Here is an 18,413-nt window from a genome sequence, read left to right as displayed (position 1 = left end):
AAGACAGATTGAAGATCTATGTATTTTATAAAGCTTTTATAATAATCAAAGTTGATGTAATAGTGCTCAAATATGTATTAGGGTTGATTCTTGTAAGTTATATTTAATTTACTTGCTGTTAAGAATCATCCACAAGTCGTCTTAATCGATTAAACCCAGTTTTAATCGATTAAAACGAGGCTGGCACTGAAAACCCAATTGCCACTGTAATAATCGATTAAAGCTAATAATAATCGATTAGTTAATCGATTATTCCTAAGAATAATCGATTAACACTAGCCGTTGTGGGTTTCAGATTTGAAAACTAGCCGTTGTACTCATTTTAATCGATTAATACTTGTGTTAATCGATTATATGCGTTAGATGGCCCGTTTTCGAAGAATGGAAGAGTATTAGGCTGAGTCTATAAAATAGCTCACTCTTCATCTCAAAAACAACTCTTCCCTTGTGCTAAAGATCCCTGAACTCTTTGAGAACTCTGTTGAAGCTAAGGAAACTCTTGTCTGCAAAGTCCTGAAGTGCTACTGCGGTGACAGAGGAATAGCTTGTTCATCCTTGGTGTATCCGAGGAAGTGCCTGGAAGAGAATCATCCTTCGTGAATCATTCGAAGGAGGTGGTCATCCTTTGTGAAGATTCAAAGGAAGTGTAAGTTCATCTCTTGTGGTTTCAAGAGAGGTGGTATTTCTAAACTCTTACAAATTGTTTTTCTTTGTGATTAATATTTGTAACTGTTTTGTGATAGTGAAAAAGGTTTATCTTGTTTGAGATAAGCGACTGGACGTAGGATCCGAGTGATCTGAACCAGGATAAAATCACCTGTGCAATTTTTCTCTTTCCCTTACTCTGTCATTTATATTTAATTATCTGCTCAGTAAGAAAAATTAAGAGAAAAATAGTAAAAGGCAAAATAATAGTATATAACCAATTCACCCCCCCCTCTTGGTTGGTTCCACGCTAATAATACCGTTGCAACGATTATAACAATTGGTATCAGAGCTTGCTTTGATAGTTATTCAAATGGCAGGATCACACAAACCTTTGCAGAGGGTGCATCAATCAATAGACCCCCACTATTCACAGGTGAGAACTATGCATTCTGGAAGGTAAGAATGCAAATATTTATTGAATCGATTGATTGTGAAATTTGGGATGTTATTGTGTTTGGCTCTTCTGTTCCTACTAACAATACACAGGAACCAAAGCCTCGTGGTCAATGGACCATTGAAGAAAAGAAAAGATTTCAGAATGACGTAAAAGCCCGGAATATCATTGCATCAGCGTTGACTGTTGATGAGTTCTACAGGGTCTCTGTCTGCAAAACTGCTCAAGAAATGTGGGACGTACTCAGAGTGACGCATGAAGGAACATATGATGTAAAGAGGGCAAGGAAGAACTCCTTAATCCAAGAGTATGAAATGTTCCGGATGAAGCAAGGAGAAACAATTTCAGGCGTTCAAAAATGCTTCACCAACATTGTCAATCATCTCATTGGACTGGGTAAGTCATTTGATACCGATGAACTTAACATTAAAATCTTGAAGTCTTTAGACAGGTCGTGGCAACCAAAGGTGACTGCAATCTCGGAGTCACAAAACCTCAACACCATGACTATGGCGGCACTCTTTGGAAAGTTGAGGGAACATGAACTAGATCTTGGAAGACTTGATGAAGAAGAAGCAAAAGCCAAAAACAACAAGAAGAGTTTGGCATTAAAGTCGGAGGTTGAAAGAAGCAAAGGCAAATCAGAAGATGAAGACTCAGACGAAGAGGAAAATTTAAGTCTCGTTATCAAAAGGTTAAACAGGTTCATGAAGTCTAAAGGTAAAGGAAGATTTAGATACGAAAAGAAAGATTATCAAGTATCTTCCTCAAATTACCGATGCTATGGCTGTGGAGAAAAGGGGCATCTAAAAGCAGACTGCCCAAATCAAAAGAAGGGTGAAGACAAAAAGGAGAAAAGATTCTTCAAGAAAAAGAAGGCCTACATTGCCTAGGAAGACGACAATGAGACCATTTCAGATTCAAGCGACTCAGATGAAGAAGCAAACATCTGTTTGATGGCAGATGATGATAATGTCAGCCAAGTAAGTAGTTCACACTATTCTGATAATGATAGTCACATTGATGAAGATGAAATGCATGAAACATATGCTGCATTATTAATTGAATCTGAAAAATTAGATATTTCTCATAAAAAGCTGAAAAAGGATTTTAAAAATTTAAAATCTGAATTTGACAACCTTCTTGAAGAAAATGAAAATTTGAAGATTAATTCTGAAAATCTCTCTAAAGTAAATGATGCTTTGAAAACCGAATTTACAAATTTGTCTGAAGAAAACAGAAGTTTGAAAAATAAATTTTTATATCAAGCAGAAGAAATCAGAAATTTGAAAAGCAAAGTTTTATATTATGAAAAAGAAAAATATATTGCTAATAATGAATGTGAATCTTGCATAAAATTCAAATATTTTTCTGGAAATACAACCACTGAAGATTGTAGTAAAATCTCTGAAAATAAAGCTGCTAAGAAATTTGTTCCTAAAAATAAATATAAAACTCGCAGAGCATGGGTAGAAAAAGGAACGATTAACAGAAACACAAATGCTGTTTCCTGTTTTTACTGCATGAGAAAAGGGCATACCTCAAACAAATGCAGAATTAAACGTTTTGGTGTTTCTAGTGGAAGATATGTTTGGGTTGCTAAGTAATTTGAATCTAACCCAAAAGGACCCATACAAAGAAGTTGGGTACCTAAAATAGCTTGATTGTTCCTTTCTTTTGCAGGTATTACAGAAATCAAGAAAAGTCATGTGGTGTCTCGATAGCGGTTGCTCAAAACACATGACAGGAGACAAGACGAAGTTCACAAATTTTAAAGAAAAGGAACAAGGCTTTGTTACCTATGGTGACAACAACAAAGGCAGAATTCTTGGAAAAGGGGATATAGGAAGCAAAGACACCTTGATGATCAAAGACGTGCTATATGTAGAAGGACTAAAGCATAACTTAATTAGCATCAGTCAACTGTGCGACAAAGGATTCAAGGTAACCTTTGAGAAGAATTCTTGCACTATTTTTAAGAATGATTCTTCTGAAATTGCATTAAAAGGAGTTAGACATAATAATATTTATTTAATTGATCTAGAAAATGCATCAAATAAAAATATTTCATGTTTAGTTGTTAAAGAAGAAAACCCATGGTTATGGCATAGGCGTGCTGCTCATATACATATGCAACAATTAAACAAACTTATATCTAGAGATCTAGTAATTGGTTTACCTAAATTAAAGTTTGTAAAAGATAAATTATGTGATGCATGTCAAAAGGGTAAACAAGTTAAAAATTCCTTTCATTCAAAAAATATTGTTTCTACTCTAAAACCTTTGGAACTTTTACATATGGATTTATTTGGTCCTTCAAGGATAAAAAGTTTTGGTGGAAACTATTATGCTTTGGTTATTGTTGATGATTTTTCAAGATACACTTGGACTTTCTTTCTCACTCTCAAAAGTGAAGCTTTTAAAGAATTTAAAAAGTTTGCTGTTTTAGTTCAAAATGAAAAGGATCTAAGAATAAAAGCTATTAGAAGTGACCATGGTGGTGAATTTCAAAATGAATTATTTGAAAGTTTTTGTGAAGAACATGGTATTTCTCATAAATTTTCCTCACCTAGAACTTCCCAACAAAATGGAGTGGTAGAAAGAAAGAATAGAACCTTAGAGGAACTTGCTCGTACTATGTTAAATGAAAATAATGTTCCTAAACAATTTTGGGCTGATGCTGTGAGTACTGCTTGCTATGTTTTAAATAGAATGATAATTCGACCTATTTTAATTTATGCATTTTTATTTAATTTTTTATTATACTAATATTTTTATATTTTTTTAATTGTGTCGTTTAATTTTTTTTTAGTCAAGTAATATGATAATTATCTGTTAAAGTATAACAAATATGTTAAAGTAATATGATAATATGATAAATTAATATGAAAAGTATAATAATATTAATTAAAGTTTTCATAACAAAATGGTTTCACGTTTTTAACATTTTAAATGATGAGGCAATATTTATTCATGTTAAAATTAGTGGATAGAAATATGTATCGAAAGGGACTTGATTGAAGCAGAGAAGCAGAGGAGAGAGAAGCAGAGCAGCAGAGTAGAGAAGCAGAGGAGAGAGAAAAACAAATTAACGTCCGTTTATGTGGATTTAACGGAAGGGACTTGATTGAAGCAAATTTTACGTACGTTTGGACAAAATTGACACTTTTAAACCAAGTTTGGACGTAATTGAAACTTTTTTAAAAAGATGGACTAACTTGATATGTTGCAGCCAAACTGTGGACAATGCAAGCAATTAAACCTTAATTAAATGTGCAAATTTGATGTGGTTTTAATTTATTTTATTTTATTTATTTTCCCTTTATTTATTATATATGATTGTCTTTATTTATTTTTGTAATTTATTTATATTCGTTATTATTATTATTATTATTGTTGTGCATATCATGAGTGGGACCCTATACCCGGGTTTGAGTGCAACATAGAATTAGAGGGGTTGCGTAGCGGTGTCACGTCTGGACTACGTCAAGTTTGGCTATCGTGAGAATCCCAGCCAGTGTCTGTTCTCTTCACATGCAATTTGACACCTAGTTGCATCTCAACTGTTGTGAACAACGCTGTGAAAAGGACCATAGCTCTGGTGGCCTTGATTTTAGGTTTAGGAAGCCATCCCTGTGAGGTTGCATATATAGTGCTTAGACTTTAAAACATTGTACTTATCTTAAGGGTATGAAAAATGGCTTTTAATTATTATTTGGCATATGCATTTCCATGCATCATATACATTAGCAACATTTCTTTTACTAGTACTAGCGGAAATCACAGAGTTTTTTGATATCGTAAAGGTTGGGACTTAACATGGAATCAAAAACTATGCAACAAACTAATTCTACCCTATTAAGAAGAAGAACACACATTAGAGTCTCTGGTATGAATTTGACAAGGTTGATAAGATTAGGAAAGCAAATGAAGACCATGAAGAGGGAAGCGTTCAGGAAGAGATATGGAAATTTGCTCAGTTTTATGGAAGTGAATGTACAATTACCTGCTATCAGAGCCCTGTCCCAATATTATGATTCTCCACTTAGATGTTTTACGTTTCAAGACTTCTAGTTGGCACCAACTATAGAAGAGTTCGAGCATATCTTAGGCTTACCGCTAGAAGGCACAACTCCATACCAACACTTAGAGCATCATACCTCTATTACTACCATCTCTACTATCATGAAATTACACCCTAGAGAGTTGAGGGACAGGTTGGTAACAAGAAACCAAGTGCAAGGACTCACTTAAGAGTATTTGGAGCAAAACTTACATCATTTGGCTAGCAACGAAGAGTGGGAAACCTTCATGGACGTGTTGGCCCTTACCTTATACGGCGTCATGTTATTTCCTAAGGTTAAGGATTTTGTGGATTATGATGTAATGGATATTTTTGTGGCCAATAGGACGAGACTGGAGAATCCTATCACTGCAGTCCTCGCGGATGTTTATGGGACATTGAGTTTCTGCCATGAAAGGAAGGGACAAAAGATTATATGTTGTTTACCGACATTATATCTATGGTTGGCTTCTCGTGTGTTCAAGGGGACAGTTGATAAAAGCATAAAAGCGGATGAATGGACTCATTTCTTCGCCGGTCTAAATGGAGGGAAGATAAAATGGCGTTCTTCTTGGCTTGGGGGCAGGTACTTCATTCATTATTGTGGCCATTTCCCCAACATTCTACTCATCGGAGCTCGGTACTGTATCAATTACAATCCTATCTTGTTTCAGAGACAATTTGGGCATCTCATGAGAGGAGCACCATTACCCGATCATCTCACTCCATTATTCATTTATTATGAAGATGAATATTTTGTTGAGAAGCTAAGAGAGATCAGAAGAGCATGGGGAAACGTCGTGCGGTTTGAAGACAAGATGAGAAAAGAAAAAAAAATATAGAGAAAAATATAAAAAAATTTGTGAGTAATGGAGTCAAGAAGAGGATTGATTAGAGGTTTTGGGTGTGATTTGACTGTGTTTACACTTGTTCCCCATTGCTCCTCTATTTCTTTTGGTTTGTAGCTTCTCATCCATATGTTATCCTCCCTTGTCCTTGACCCCATTACATCCATAAAAGGCCTTTTAATTTGAACATGCATATGTTTTAAGTGTTGATATTAGAGGCTTGCCGAGTTTATTGTTGTTTGCTTTCTTGAGTGCATTGAGTTGAAATTGTTTACCCTAGAAACTTGAGAGAAACACTAAAAGTGCATCTGTGAGATTTTTTTACTTTTGATTCACCTCTTGCGTTGATTGATGATTTTGCCATGTCTTGAATTCTTTGGATGATTTCATGAGTATCTGCTTTCTCTCATTACCTCTGTGATGGATATTGTCTACTTCTTTCTCTTTTTCCAGAATCATTGAGGATTGTGTAAATCTATTTTGTGTCTTGTGTGTCTTTTCGTTTGTTGTGTCACACTCTTGATGTATTTAGAATGGTTCCTTGTTCTGCGTCTTGATTTTGCCCAAGAGTGCAAAAGACTAAGTGTGGTCTATTTTGAGGAGTCGTTGTTCTTCATTATACACTTAGCATTCTGCACCATATTTTGTTAGTGAATTGTGTTTAATTCTCCATTCTTATCTCATTTTCACTATTTGGGCTAAATTTCAAGACTAATTCTTATTTTAATTAATTTGAATTATTTGGGCTTAATTATTTGAATAATTTTGTGCAGGACAATCATTGTTGAAAGGTTGAGAAAGGATCTGCTGAAGATGACCGAACGGTCTGTGAAGCAGTGTACAGAACGGTAGAGAATTCGCCCAACCGAACGGTCTGCTATAGTTTTGAACGAACGGTCTTCTAAAGGCTTGACCGAATGGTCTTGGAACCCGCATGAGAGTCTTGACAGAACGATCTGACGAAGTGTGCTAGACCGAGTGGTCTGTTGAAGCCTACACCGAACGGCCTGTCAAAGACTGACCAAACAGCTATTGCAAGCCTGAACTAGGTGGCCAAGCACTACAAACCAAATGGTCGGCTACCACCTGAGCACTACACTACCGAACGGTCTACTGAAGTATTGGCCAAACCATTTGTGGAAACCCAGCTCAACTGTTGAATAAACCCACAACGGCTAGTGTTAATCGATTATTATTAGCTTTAATCGATTATTATAGTGGCAATTGAGTTTTCAGTGCCAACCTCGTTTTAATCGATTAAAACTGGGTTTAATCGATTAAGACGGCTTGTGGATGATTCTTAACAGCAAGTAAATTAAATATAAATTACAAGAATCAACCCTAATACATATTTGAGCACTATTACATCAACTTTGATTATTATAAAAGCTTTATAAAATACAGAGATCTTCAATCTGTCTTTATGGATCTTGACTTGAGCAAATCTGTTCATCATCAAAACTTCATCTTTGATTTTTGCTAACATTCTCCCCCTTTTTGATGATGATCAAAAATTCTTCTGAGTTTAAAGTTTTTTAATAATCTGCAACAACCACAACTCATGAAAGGAGAGATTAATAGAAAAATAACGAAATAAAGAGTTTAAACTATCTTCTCCCCCTTTTTGATCATAAGAAAAAAATGGGCTCCCCCTTAATAAAACAAAGTATGCATAGTAAAAGAAATGAACAACAACTTGTTATTGAATTTTTAAATAGAAGATGCTGACAATCAGAAAGATAAACAACAAAACAAACAAAGAGGATCTAGAACTCATCACTTGCATCACTATTAAAGTGCCGCTCTAATCCTGAAATCCTAGTGTCTAGATTCCTGAGATGAGTACATATTTCTTCATGGCGAGTGTTTTGAATGTTCATCATCTCATTTTGGAGGCGAGCCATCCCAGTCATTTGTCTAGAGAGACTCTCTAGACTATATTCCTCATGCACTTGAGATGGGCCAGCAGCATGTGTGGGGTCAGGCATGGGAATATCCGCAGCTCCGTCTTCATTTTCTTGCCCACCAAGGGCATCCTCAGGGTGGATGTAGGAGAGTCCTTGTTTGATAAAACCGATTTGCCTTAGGGAGTTATCTCCAACCTTATGACCCGGAAGAACAGTCTCATAATGTTCATTTGTGACATCGACCCCTTTGTACTCACAAATTTGGGAAACAAGAAGAGGATATGGAAGAGGTGCAACATCTAACCTTTTGGCCTTGAACATTATGGTTTGTATCAGGTGAGGCCAATTCAGTGGAATGCTCTGAAGTATTCCATACATAATGATGAGATCAGTCTCAGAGCATTGAGCATGATTTGACCCTCTAGGGCACAAAAGCCACACAATAAGGTAGTGTAAAAGGCGTTCTTCCATTTTGAGTCCACCAGCAAGGAAGAGACGAGCATTGTGTTGTCGAGGATTGCGGAGAAAGGACTGGTACACCATTATCTTGTTGAATTGAGCAAAGTCATTTGGAACAAGTTGATAATTTTCTAAAACAGGTACTTTTGCTACGTTCGTCCAAATGTCATTGTCCAAGACAATGTCCACACCTTTCACCCTTGTTTGGAAGAACCCATCACGAACCTTTAAATTAAAATAGAAGATGCGAACAAGATCCGGATAGTACCTTCCACGGAGTTCCATTATATGTTGAACTCCTTGTTCAATGATGAGATTGGGAAAGGAGAAGTTGTAGGATGTGTACCAAGCGAGATCAATGAATTTCTGTTTGATGAGCTTCCTTTCCTTCCAAAATTGTGAAAAAGACTGTTGATCTTGCTCATCGGAAAGCCACCCTTCTATGGTAGCATCTCTTCGGCGAACAGTACTTTCCGAAACTTCACTGGTCCTTCTTCTCCTTCTTCTTGAAGGTTCAGCCATGGAGATGGATGGAAAGCAAAGAATTTGGTGAAAGAGAGGAGAAGGCAAGAGGGATAATCTCAAGATTGGTTCAAGAATGGAAAGTGGGGACCAAGTGGAGTTTAAATAGACTCAAAAATGCTCCCCAACGTCTAGATTTTGGGATTTTGCCTGTTAAGAGCCGTTGCTAGTTCAATGAAATCTGCAATATTTTTCGAAAAAAAATAGTCTGGAGCGCATTTAATCGATTAAATTGGAGTTTAATCGATTACGTAATCGATTAATACTTGGATTAATCGATTAATCCATTCGTAAATGTATGGATAACGCTTTTAATCGATTTACACGCAGATTAAACACGTAAAGCAACGAAAAATGCAATATTAAGTCCAAGAATGCCTATTTTAATATTTCTAATATGCCTAGATCTCGTCTAAGCTCAAAAAATCTATCCTTAGGCAATGCTTTGGTGAAAATGTCTGCTAATTGATGCATAGAATCTATGAATTCCATTTCACAATCACCTTTTTGGACATGGTCTCTAATGAAGTGATGCCTAATTTCTATATGCTTGGTTCTAGAATGCATGATAGGATTTTTGGTAAGTTTTATAGCACTTGTGTTATCACACTTAAGCGGAATATGATCTAAATGAATATCATAGTCCTCTAATTGTTGTTTCATCCATAAGATTTGTGCACAACAACTACCCGCAGCAATGTATTCAGCTTCAGTGGTTGATAAGGCTACACAGGCTTGTTTCTTAGAGTGCCAAGAGACTAAGGAACTACCTAAAAAGTGACAGGTTCCACTAGTGCTTTTCCTATCTATCTTACAACCTCCATAATCAGCATCAGAAAATCCTACAAGACTAGGCTCAGCTCCTGATGGATACCATAAACCAAAGGATGTTGTCCCCTTAAGGTATTTAAGAATGCGTTTTACTATAGTAAGATGAGACTCTCTAGGGCTTGACTGATACCTAGCACACACACATACACTTTGCATGATATCAGGTCTACTAGCAGTAAGATATAATAGAGAGCCAATCATACCTCTATATTTGGTCTGACTTACCTCTTTACCTGTCTCATCTTTGTCTAAGTAGCAGGATGTTCCCATGGGAGTTGATGCTTCTTTAGCATTTTCCATCTCAAACTTTTTGAGGATTTCCCTGCAATACTTGGTTTGAGATATAAAGGTTCCTTTCTCCATTTGTTTGATTTGAAGTCCGAGGAAGAAGGTAAGTTCTCCCATCATTGACATCTCAAATTCACCCTGCATGGACTTAGCAAAGTTCTCGCAAAGAGTTGCGTTAGATGAACCAAAAATAATATCATCTACGTATACTTGAACAATTAGAAAATGTTTTTCAATTCGTTTAATAAATAATGTTGAATCAATTTTTCCTCTGTTGAAACCATTTTCTACAAGAAAATTGCTAAGACGTTCATACCAAGATCTAGGTGCTTATTTTAAACCATATAGTGCTTTCTTTAATTTGTAGATGTGATTTGGGTTTTTAAAATCCTCAAAACCAGGTGGTTGTTCAACAAATACATCTTCTTCGATATAACCGTTTAGAAAAGCACTTTTAACATCCATTTGAAATAATTTAAATTTCATTATAGATGCATAAGCAAGAAGTAGGCGTATTGCCTCTAACCTGGCAACTGGAGCGTATGTCTCATCATAATCTATACCTTCTTCTTGACTATATCCTTTTGCTACAAGCCTAGCTTTATTCTTGGTGATGTTTCCTTCTTCATCTAGTTTGTTTCTGAACACCCACTTTGTTCCAATTACTTGATGAATGTCTTTTCTGGGAATTAATTCCCACACTTGATTTCTTTCAAACTGGTTGAGTTCTTCTTGCATTGCGATACACCATTTTTCATCTTGAAGGACTTCTTTAATATTCTTTGGTTCAATCTGTGACACAAAAGCAACATTCATACAATAATTTACAATATTACTTCTTGTGTTTACCCCTTGTGTGATATTGCCAATTATGTTTTCCAAAGATAATCCTCTAGGTTGTCGCCATATTTTATTTAAATCTTCATCTTGAAGATTGTCATGATTCTTCTCTTCATTTGTCTCCTTTGATGAATCTTCACTTGTTCCTGCATCAGATTCTTCTGACTCAAGAGGTTTTGCCTCAAGGTCCACAATTTCATCAAAAGTAACATGTATGGATTCCTCTATTGTGAGCGTTTTCCTATTAAAAATTCTATATGCTTTGCTTGTTAAAGAATAACCAAGAAATATTCCTTCATCAGCTTTTGAATCAAATTTTCCCAAATTTAGTTTTCCATTGTTTAAAACATAGCATTTGAATCCAAAAATTTTTAAATGAGAAACATTTGGTTTTCTATTTTTGAAAAGCTCGTGAATCCAAAGAATTTAAACTTAATAAATAATAATAATAATAATAATATAGTTAATAAAACTTAATAAGATGAATTGAAAGTTTGCACTGTAATCTATTTAATCAATAAATACTCCTCTAACATAATATGTAGCGATAAATGGGTTATTATTTTATTAATTTATCAAATATTTTATTACAGCACCATGTGATAATTATTTTATAATATGATATTTCCTTTTCAAATAAGTACTAATATATTAGGGATCCTTTATTCTTTTTATGAAAAGTATAATAATATTAATTAAAGTAATCATAACAAAATGGTTTCACGTTTTTAACATTTTAAATGATGAGGCAATATTTATTCATGTTAAAATTAGTGGATAGAAATATGTATCCAAAGGGACTTGATTGAAGCAGAGAAGCAGAGGAGAGAGAAGCAGAGCAGAGAAGCAGAGGAGAGAGAAAAAAAAATTAACGTCCGTTTATGTGGATTTAACGGAAGGGACTTGATTGAAGCAAATTTTACATACGTTTGGACAAAATTGACACTTTTAAACCAAGTTTGGACGTAATTGAAACTTTTTTAAAAAGATGGAAATAAGACATGGTCTAGGAAAACTAGATTTTAGGTTCGGGAATCGGTTACGCATAAGGAAGGTGTTAGCACCCTACTGGCCTGCCCAAAGGCAGTATCATTAATTAAATGTATAAAGTTGATGTGGTTTCTCAAAATGTTTAATTTTCCCTAAAAAAAATAATATAAAAAAAACTATTAAGAAAGAAAAAATATTTTTTTGTTTTATGAACCCGACAAGGATTGACCTTGCTCCTATGTATATCTATTTATGATGGACAATCAGGGATCACGTAGTTCTTTATCTAGAAAAAGGTATGTGAGTTTGTTTGAAAATTATTATGGATTATTTTGGATTTTTGAAAAGTGAACTCGATTAAGATTGACATCGTTTTTTTTATTTTGAACAAATTCTTTTATTTTAAAAATTGTGGGAAAAAAAGGAATGAAACCGGCCATATCCCGACGAGTACGTATACAATTTATTTTATGATTTATTATTATTTTTTTATAGGAAAATACGTGATAAGAAATATTTTTTATTTATTTTGAAGTTGTTTATTTATTATTTATTTTTAAATAAAATAAATAAATATCACGTGATGCGGGAGATATAACCAATACCAAAAGAAACGAGAGAATGTATTCTTTTTTATGAAAAACATTGTTGGTGTTTAGTAAAAAAAAGGTTTAATAGGTTCGGAGGTCCCTATATTTGCGGGTTCGTTTTAATTCGGTCCTCCAATTTTGGAAGTGATCAATTGGGTCCCTAATTTGGTCAATTTGATTCAATAATAGCATTTTCGTTAAATGCAGTTAACGACGTTAACTTTTTTAAGCTGAGGCATCCAGGTGGCACCGTTTGAGCTGTATAGGTGGATTTTTGAGCTGCATAGCGTGGCGTATCGCTCTAGGGTGGCTCACGAAGGTGCGATTCCTCCTTTGGTGGCTTTGTCTCAGTCCGGCACCAATCGCGCCAAGCAAAAGGTATAATTCCATTCCCTTGGCTTCAACCCAATTTTTAATTAAAACCCAATTTTAATTTTAAAATCAGCTGCCCTAACACCACGTAAGCACGCACACAATTACGTGTTAGACACCTAACCAGTGATTACTGCCACATCATCAGCCCATTAACTCCGTTTACCTATATTTAACGGAAGGGACTAATTTGACTCACATAATTAGAAGTAAGGATCCATTACAATTAGTTTTATAAAGAGGGACTAAATTGAGATTTCCGAACCAAACTGGGGACAAAATTGGGTATTAAACCATAAACTAACATAAGTTGAAGGTCGAAATGGGTCGGCCTGACCCGAGCCAAAGTGATGGGGAAGTGCATGCCTAGAGAGAAGTATACTAATGACATTTAAAAGAATGAATGGAAAATAAAAGCGGAAAAGAGAAAAGAGAAGGAAACTTATGACTCGTAGACACGCCACTTGAGAGAGGACTCCAAGATAAGTGTTGAGGAAGGACCGCCACTTGATTTGCTCAAGATAAGGTGTGCCAAAATGGACTAAGAGACAGAAAACTATCTCTAAGAGGAATGCAAGACTGCAATTCAACTCACAATTTCATTGATTTCAAAGGTTTCTACAAGGAGAACCCGTAGGTTTACTTATATAGCTTTTGGAAGGAGTTTGGTGAATAGTTTCAAGCAATGTGGGACTTGGAACACTAGTGGAAAAATGACATTTTATAACGTACAAAAATGATCTTTTATAACGTAGTTACTGGCGACATAGTTCTGGGCGATATAATAAGTCTACGCATTTTATAACGTAGCAGAAATTTACGTTATAATATGTTGAACATATTATAACGTAGTTTCTGAAGTACGTCATAATATGCGCAGTTTATTATGACAAATTTTCATTTGTCTGTTATAATAGGATGGAAGGTTTTATAACGTAGAAGTTTTTGTACGTTATAATATGTGATATATTATTACGTATATATTGTTGTACGTTAGAATATGTGATCAACTATTATAACGTACATTGCTTAGTACGTTATAATATATGTTTTTTTTTTCTAAAAAAAAATTGATTGTTATATTTGACATCCAATAAAATTATAATAATATTCCTGTATTCCAATCAATTTATAATCAATATAGCTTCAAATAAACAAATTTAATGAAACTAACAAAATAGAATTCATTTCAAATATTAAATAGTCTAATATTTAATACATCATTTATACATGAAACTAAATATTAAATCCAAATATTACATTAATGTACATACACTATTGAATTGTAGCCAAGTTTCTACTAACACTTAAAAATAAAAGAAGCTCAGTTTCTTCTAATGTCTTCAATGTCTGCAACTTTCATGGAAGATGAATCATTAAAGATCTACAAATAAAATAATAGAATTAAAAAAAATATTCTAATGAATAGTTCAAGTTACATTAGAGATGTCAGACTAAAACCATTTGATACATCTGAATCTGATTATTAAATCTGAATGTAACAAAAAATTTTACTATATCACAAAATTATGTAAGTTTACATGTGAATAAATTTAGACAAAAATATAAGTTAAAATAGATTGACAAAAGGTAAAATAAAAAAAATAAGTACAATTAGATATAAAAACAATCAGATTTTTTTAAATTATTTATTTCCAATCAAAGACTCCTTTCTCTTTTACAAAATGAAAAAAAAATACAAAAAGAAATGAGAATACGAAATTATTTGTCTGGAATAAAATTTCAACCTCATGTCATTTCAAGAAAAGAAAAAAGACAAGTAAATTACACAAATGATGACAAATCCATAAAAATAAAGTAACACAAGATAATGCTCTAAAGAAGTGGATAAGTTTAAAACAAACATTTTTTAACTGGTTGTCACATACTAAAAAATCCATATAATTTGAGGCATTTACTTATCTAAACTGGTACAAATAGATTTATTGATTTCATTAATTACTCAATCCAATGATACCCTTTGGCCAAAACTCATTGACCACTATTTAGGAAATTATATGCAGTTAGCAATTTCAATGACTTCACCCAGAAGTAGATCAAACCAACTATAAAACTACTCATTATTATTAAATTATCTTACATGTGTATGAAGATTCCCAACATGCTAACAACTTAATTCTTATTGTAAATTATCCTACTGAATTAAGTTGAGTATTCTGTAAATATTATTTTTTTAATTCTTATTTTTTTAATTGTGAGTGTTTGAGAAGATATTTGTTGTATTGATTGAATGCCATAATAATGTTTTTGTTTGATCTGTTTGCAGAGAAGACTGAGAAGCTTTGCTACTCATCATTATTCAGCTTGTTGAGGAATTGTTCATTTCCCTTTGTTGTAACTATCTCTCTCCATATATACTATTTGTTCTTCAACATCAATATTTCTCAAGAAAATCCTATAACCTCTCAGTTACCTAATACTGATTACTTTTATGTAGAGCAACAACCGAATCTTGAAACTCATGCTGACAGGTGATTGAAATAACAGAGGTACTTTATATGATCTAGAGGTCCTTGAGGTATTTGTAAAACCAATTGATAACAATATTTTATTGAAATTGAATTCAATTTTTATTATTTTCTCTCTTGTATTTACTCTTACTGCCATTTGGTATTGTATTCATCTGGAAGCACCACGGGAACCAGATAGCTAGGTCCTGCTAAATCATCTTTATTTTACTTGTTCATTAAACAACATTAGTCTTTGACCTTAAGGTGTGTTTATGCTATAAAATTTACAAGCTTGTAATAAGCACTTTCCAATAAGAAAAAGTTAATCTAAAAAATACAATTAGGTATACCAGCAGTTAGGTATAATCAAACATGACTTTAACTGCAAGAATACGATAACATTGCCGCAGGAACAGGCTCAAAAACTTCGGCTATTTCTATGTCAAGCATGTTTGGTTTTTTCTATAAAAGTGTTACCTTAGATCTTAAGCTTTTGAGACGTGTTGTCAAACAAAGAAATTTTGTTGGATCCTTCCAAATGAGAGGCAGTGACGAAGTTGGACAATCCTAAAACAACAATGTAACTTATTTGGATACTATAGAAAATTTGTTTAAGCGTCCTCCAAAATTTTGATGACAATAACTAAGTTAATTCACAAGAATCAACCATTCACTTAGACAAACCAATATGAATAAACATAATTTTGATGAAGTATATTAGAAAGTTGGATAATTCATAATATTCTGATGAATAAATACTCACTTGAATATATTTTTAGCAGGTCTCTGATAGCATGCAAAAAATTATCACTGTCATGTACTCCTCCTTGTTGTTGAACATCAGAGGCACCTTGGATCAGGGCCAAGCAATGACCTTGCAAACCATAAAGGGAAGTTCAAAAGATAAAAGTAGAGGTGTGATGCAAAACTGGACTTTGACTCCTCAAAGGTGAGAGGAGAACACTTGATAGGATTGTGATAAAATAAGTTATGCTTAATTGAAGGAGCCAAATACATTCAACAATTGTGAGTTTACTTTGTTCTCTAAAGTGCACCTACTAACTTTAAAGGAGCCAAATCCCTTAGTGGCAGAGGACAAAAGGGAGAATTTATATAAGAAACTCTACTTAGCGTGACTCTAATAAAACCACATTGCATCTATTTCATGTTAATCACCAATATTTCTTAAGTGCAACCAACAAATCATGAATGATAAGACCTAACATTGTATCGTATGCCTTCACTCTTAGATTGGATTAAACAAATGAAAAATACTTGGGCGTATAATTTCATAAACATTTTAATAGAGTAATTCTATCTGTTTGTATGATTTCATTATACTACTATGAAAGAAGAAACGAGAACAGGAGCAGAAGCTCCTCATGATCAAAGATCACTCAATGACCCCGTTTCCATATGACAACACTTGTTTTCTTTCCACAACTAACTATTCCCCATCCCATCTCACTACTCACTTAAAGGGGGTCTAAGATAACCAATCACACCATGTGTAAGAAAAGAAAATCAGACACTTTAAATTGGAAGTGGTAAATGGGAATTTTGAAATAAGAAATATACCACTACAAGTCAAAGCAATGAAAATAAATAATCATACAAAATTAAAGAATAAGTGCAATGCCAAAATTCTAAGGATACATACCACCCGTCCCTCAATTACAGACAAGTATGCTTAAAGCTCAGACTCAATAACCTTGAGCAACGAAAATGCTCCAAGCATGTGCTTCTTTTCCAATTGGCAGACTATCTTTAAGAACTGATGCCTGGCAAGGAGATTGATGAATCATCAAGGATGAAGGAGAGAAGAGAAGAGAACAGAGTAGCATTGCAGTGATAGGAAAATTTATAATGCAGGGAGATCTGTATCACAACAACTGCAAAAGGAAAACTCCTCAAGCGAGCATTTGAGCAAAAAACCAAGGCCCAAACGGCAACCATAGCAATTCCACTCAAAATGCTAAGAAACCGCTCTCTCACCACACAAAAACCAAAACAAAACCACACAACACTGACATTTTCGTTTTCATATTATACACATCACCTACAAAACATTCTATCAAACGGCTATAACTTCCCAAATCAACTCGGGATCGAAAGAAGGTAACCTCGCCAGAGAACAACCTTCGAAATCCGTCTCGTCTGTTACCATCATTGGACACTCCGTCGAAACCAAGGTCGGCGAGGTCTCACCCTTCCAAATCCCATCCTCCTCCTCTCTCTCGTGCTAATGCCGCTGATTTCCCCACCAATCCAAACACAATCCACACCAATCTAGGACAAATTAGTGAAATTAATAGAAGAAAAACATAACAAATTAGGAAAAAACAAATAGTAGAAGAAATTTCGGCGATTTCGAAGTATGAATCATAAAAGCTACTTGGTCAGACTTCGGAGATTTCGACGAAGAGGCAGCGGAGGCAGAAGCAGTCTCCGAAGGTTCTATAACTACTTGGTCAGCCGTAGAAACAATGCTTTCAGTTCACTGGCCTTCGCCTTTCCCTAACCTAGCTCTCCTTCTCTCTATAGCCTAAACCACAACCACAGTCGCGCGGAGGGAGGAGTATTCTTGGAGCCGAGAAAAGCATGGGCGCGGAGCAGTGTTCTCAGAGTGTTTGGAGGGAGGAATGCCGAGAAATTAAAGATAAGAGGGAACGAGAGGGAACGAGAGGGAACGTGATAGTAGGTTTTGAACGAGAGGAGTCTTCGGAGGTTTAGAGACGCGGAAGAGAGGAACGAGATGAGAGGGAAAGTTGAAATGAAATCAGCGAAATGTGAAAAATTAGAAAGGAGAAGATATTATAACTGACTTTCAAAACTACGTTATAATATGTCTTAAACTTATTTACAAATTTGCCATCGCATTTCAATTTTATAATTGATTTTCAAAACTACGTTATAATATATCTTAAACTTATTTACAAGTTTGCTACCGCGTTTCATATTATAATTGATTTATAAAACTACGTTATAATATGTCCTATTATGATGGATAATTTTTATCCGTTATAATAGGTTCGTTATAAAATGTCATTTTTCCACTAGTGGAAGGCTCCAAGAGTTGGCCAGCAACTACAGCAGCACCCCTAGGTGCTTGGAGTCCCACATTGCCAAA

The 18,413-nt window shown here is 34.5% G+C and overlaps 1 long non-coding RNA gene across 5 annotated transcripts in view; it reads right to left on the bottom strand.

Annotated features, from left to right (window-relative positions):
- Positions 1–18,065, bottom strand: part of LOC108346992 (uncharacterized) — a 49,829-nt gene extending 31,764 nt beyond the window's left edge. The window contains exons 1-6 of one of the 5 annotated variants that reach the window (XR_008246097.1): positions 17,679–18,065; positions 17,407–17,572; positions 16,944–17,064; positions 16,047–16,157; positions 15,761–15,850; positions 13,977–14,196 (exon numbers count right to left, since the gene is read on the bottom strand). This is a non-coding gene — a long non-coding RNA (uncharacterized LOC108346992). Of the gene's footprint in view, positions 1–13,976; positions 14,197–15,760; positions 15,851–16,046; positions 16,158–16,943; positions 17,065–17,406; positions 17,573–17,678 lie in introns of those variants that run through there. The other 4 variants (XR_008246100.1, XR_008246098.1, XR_008246099.1 and 1 more) reach the window with 4 other exon arrangements.
- Positions 18,066–18,413: the final 348 nt, after the last annotated feature.

Source organism: Vigna angularis, chromosome 11, assembly GCF_016808095.1.
Source record: "Vigna angularis cultivar LongXiaoDou No.4 chromosome 11, ASM1680809v1, whole genome shotgun sequence".
NCBI lineage: Eukaryota > Viridiplantae > Streptophyta > Magnoliopsida > Fabales > Fabaceae > Vigna > Vigna angularis.
The sequence above is the reverse complement of the archived record's forward strand: the minus strand, read 5'-3'. Positions and strand labels throughout refer to the sequence as shown.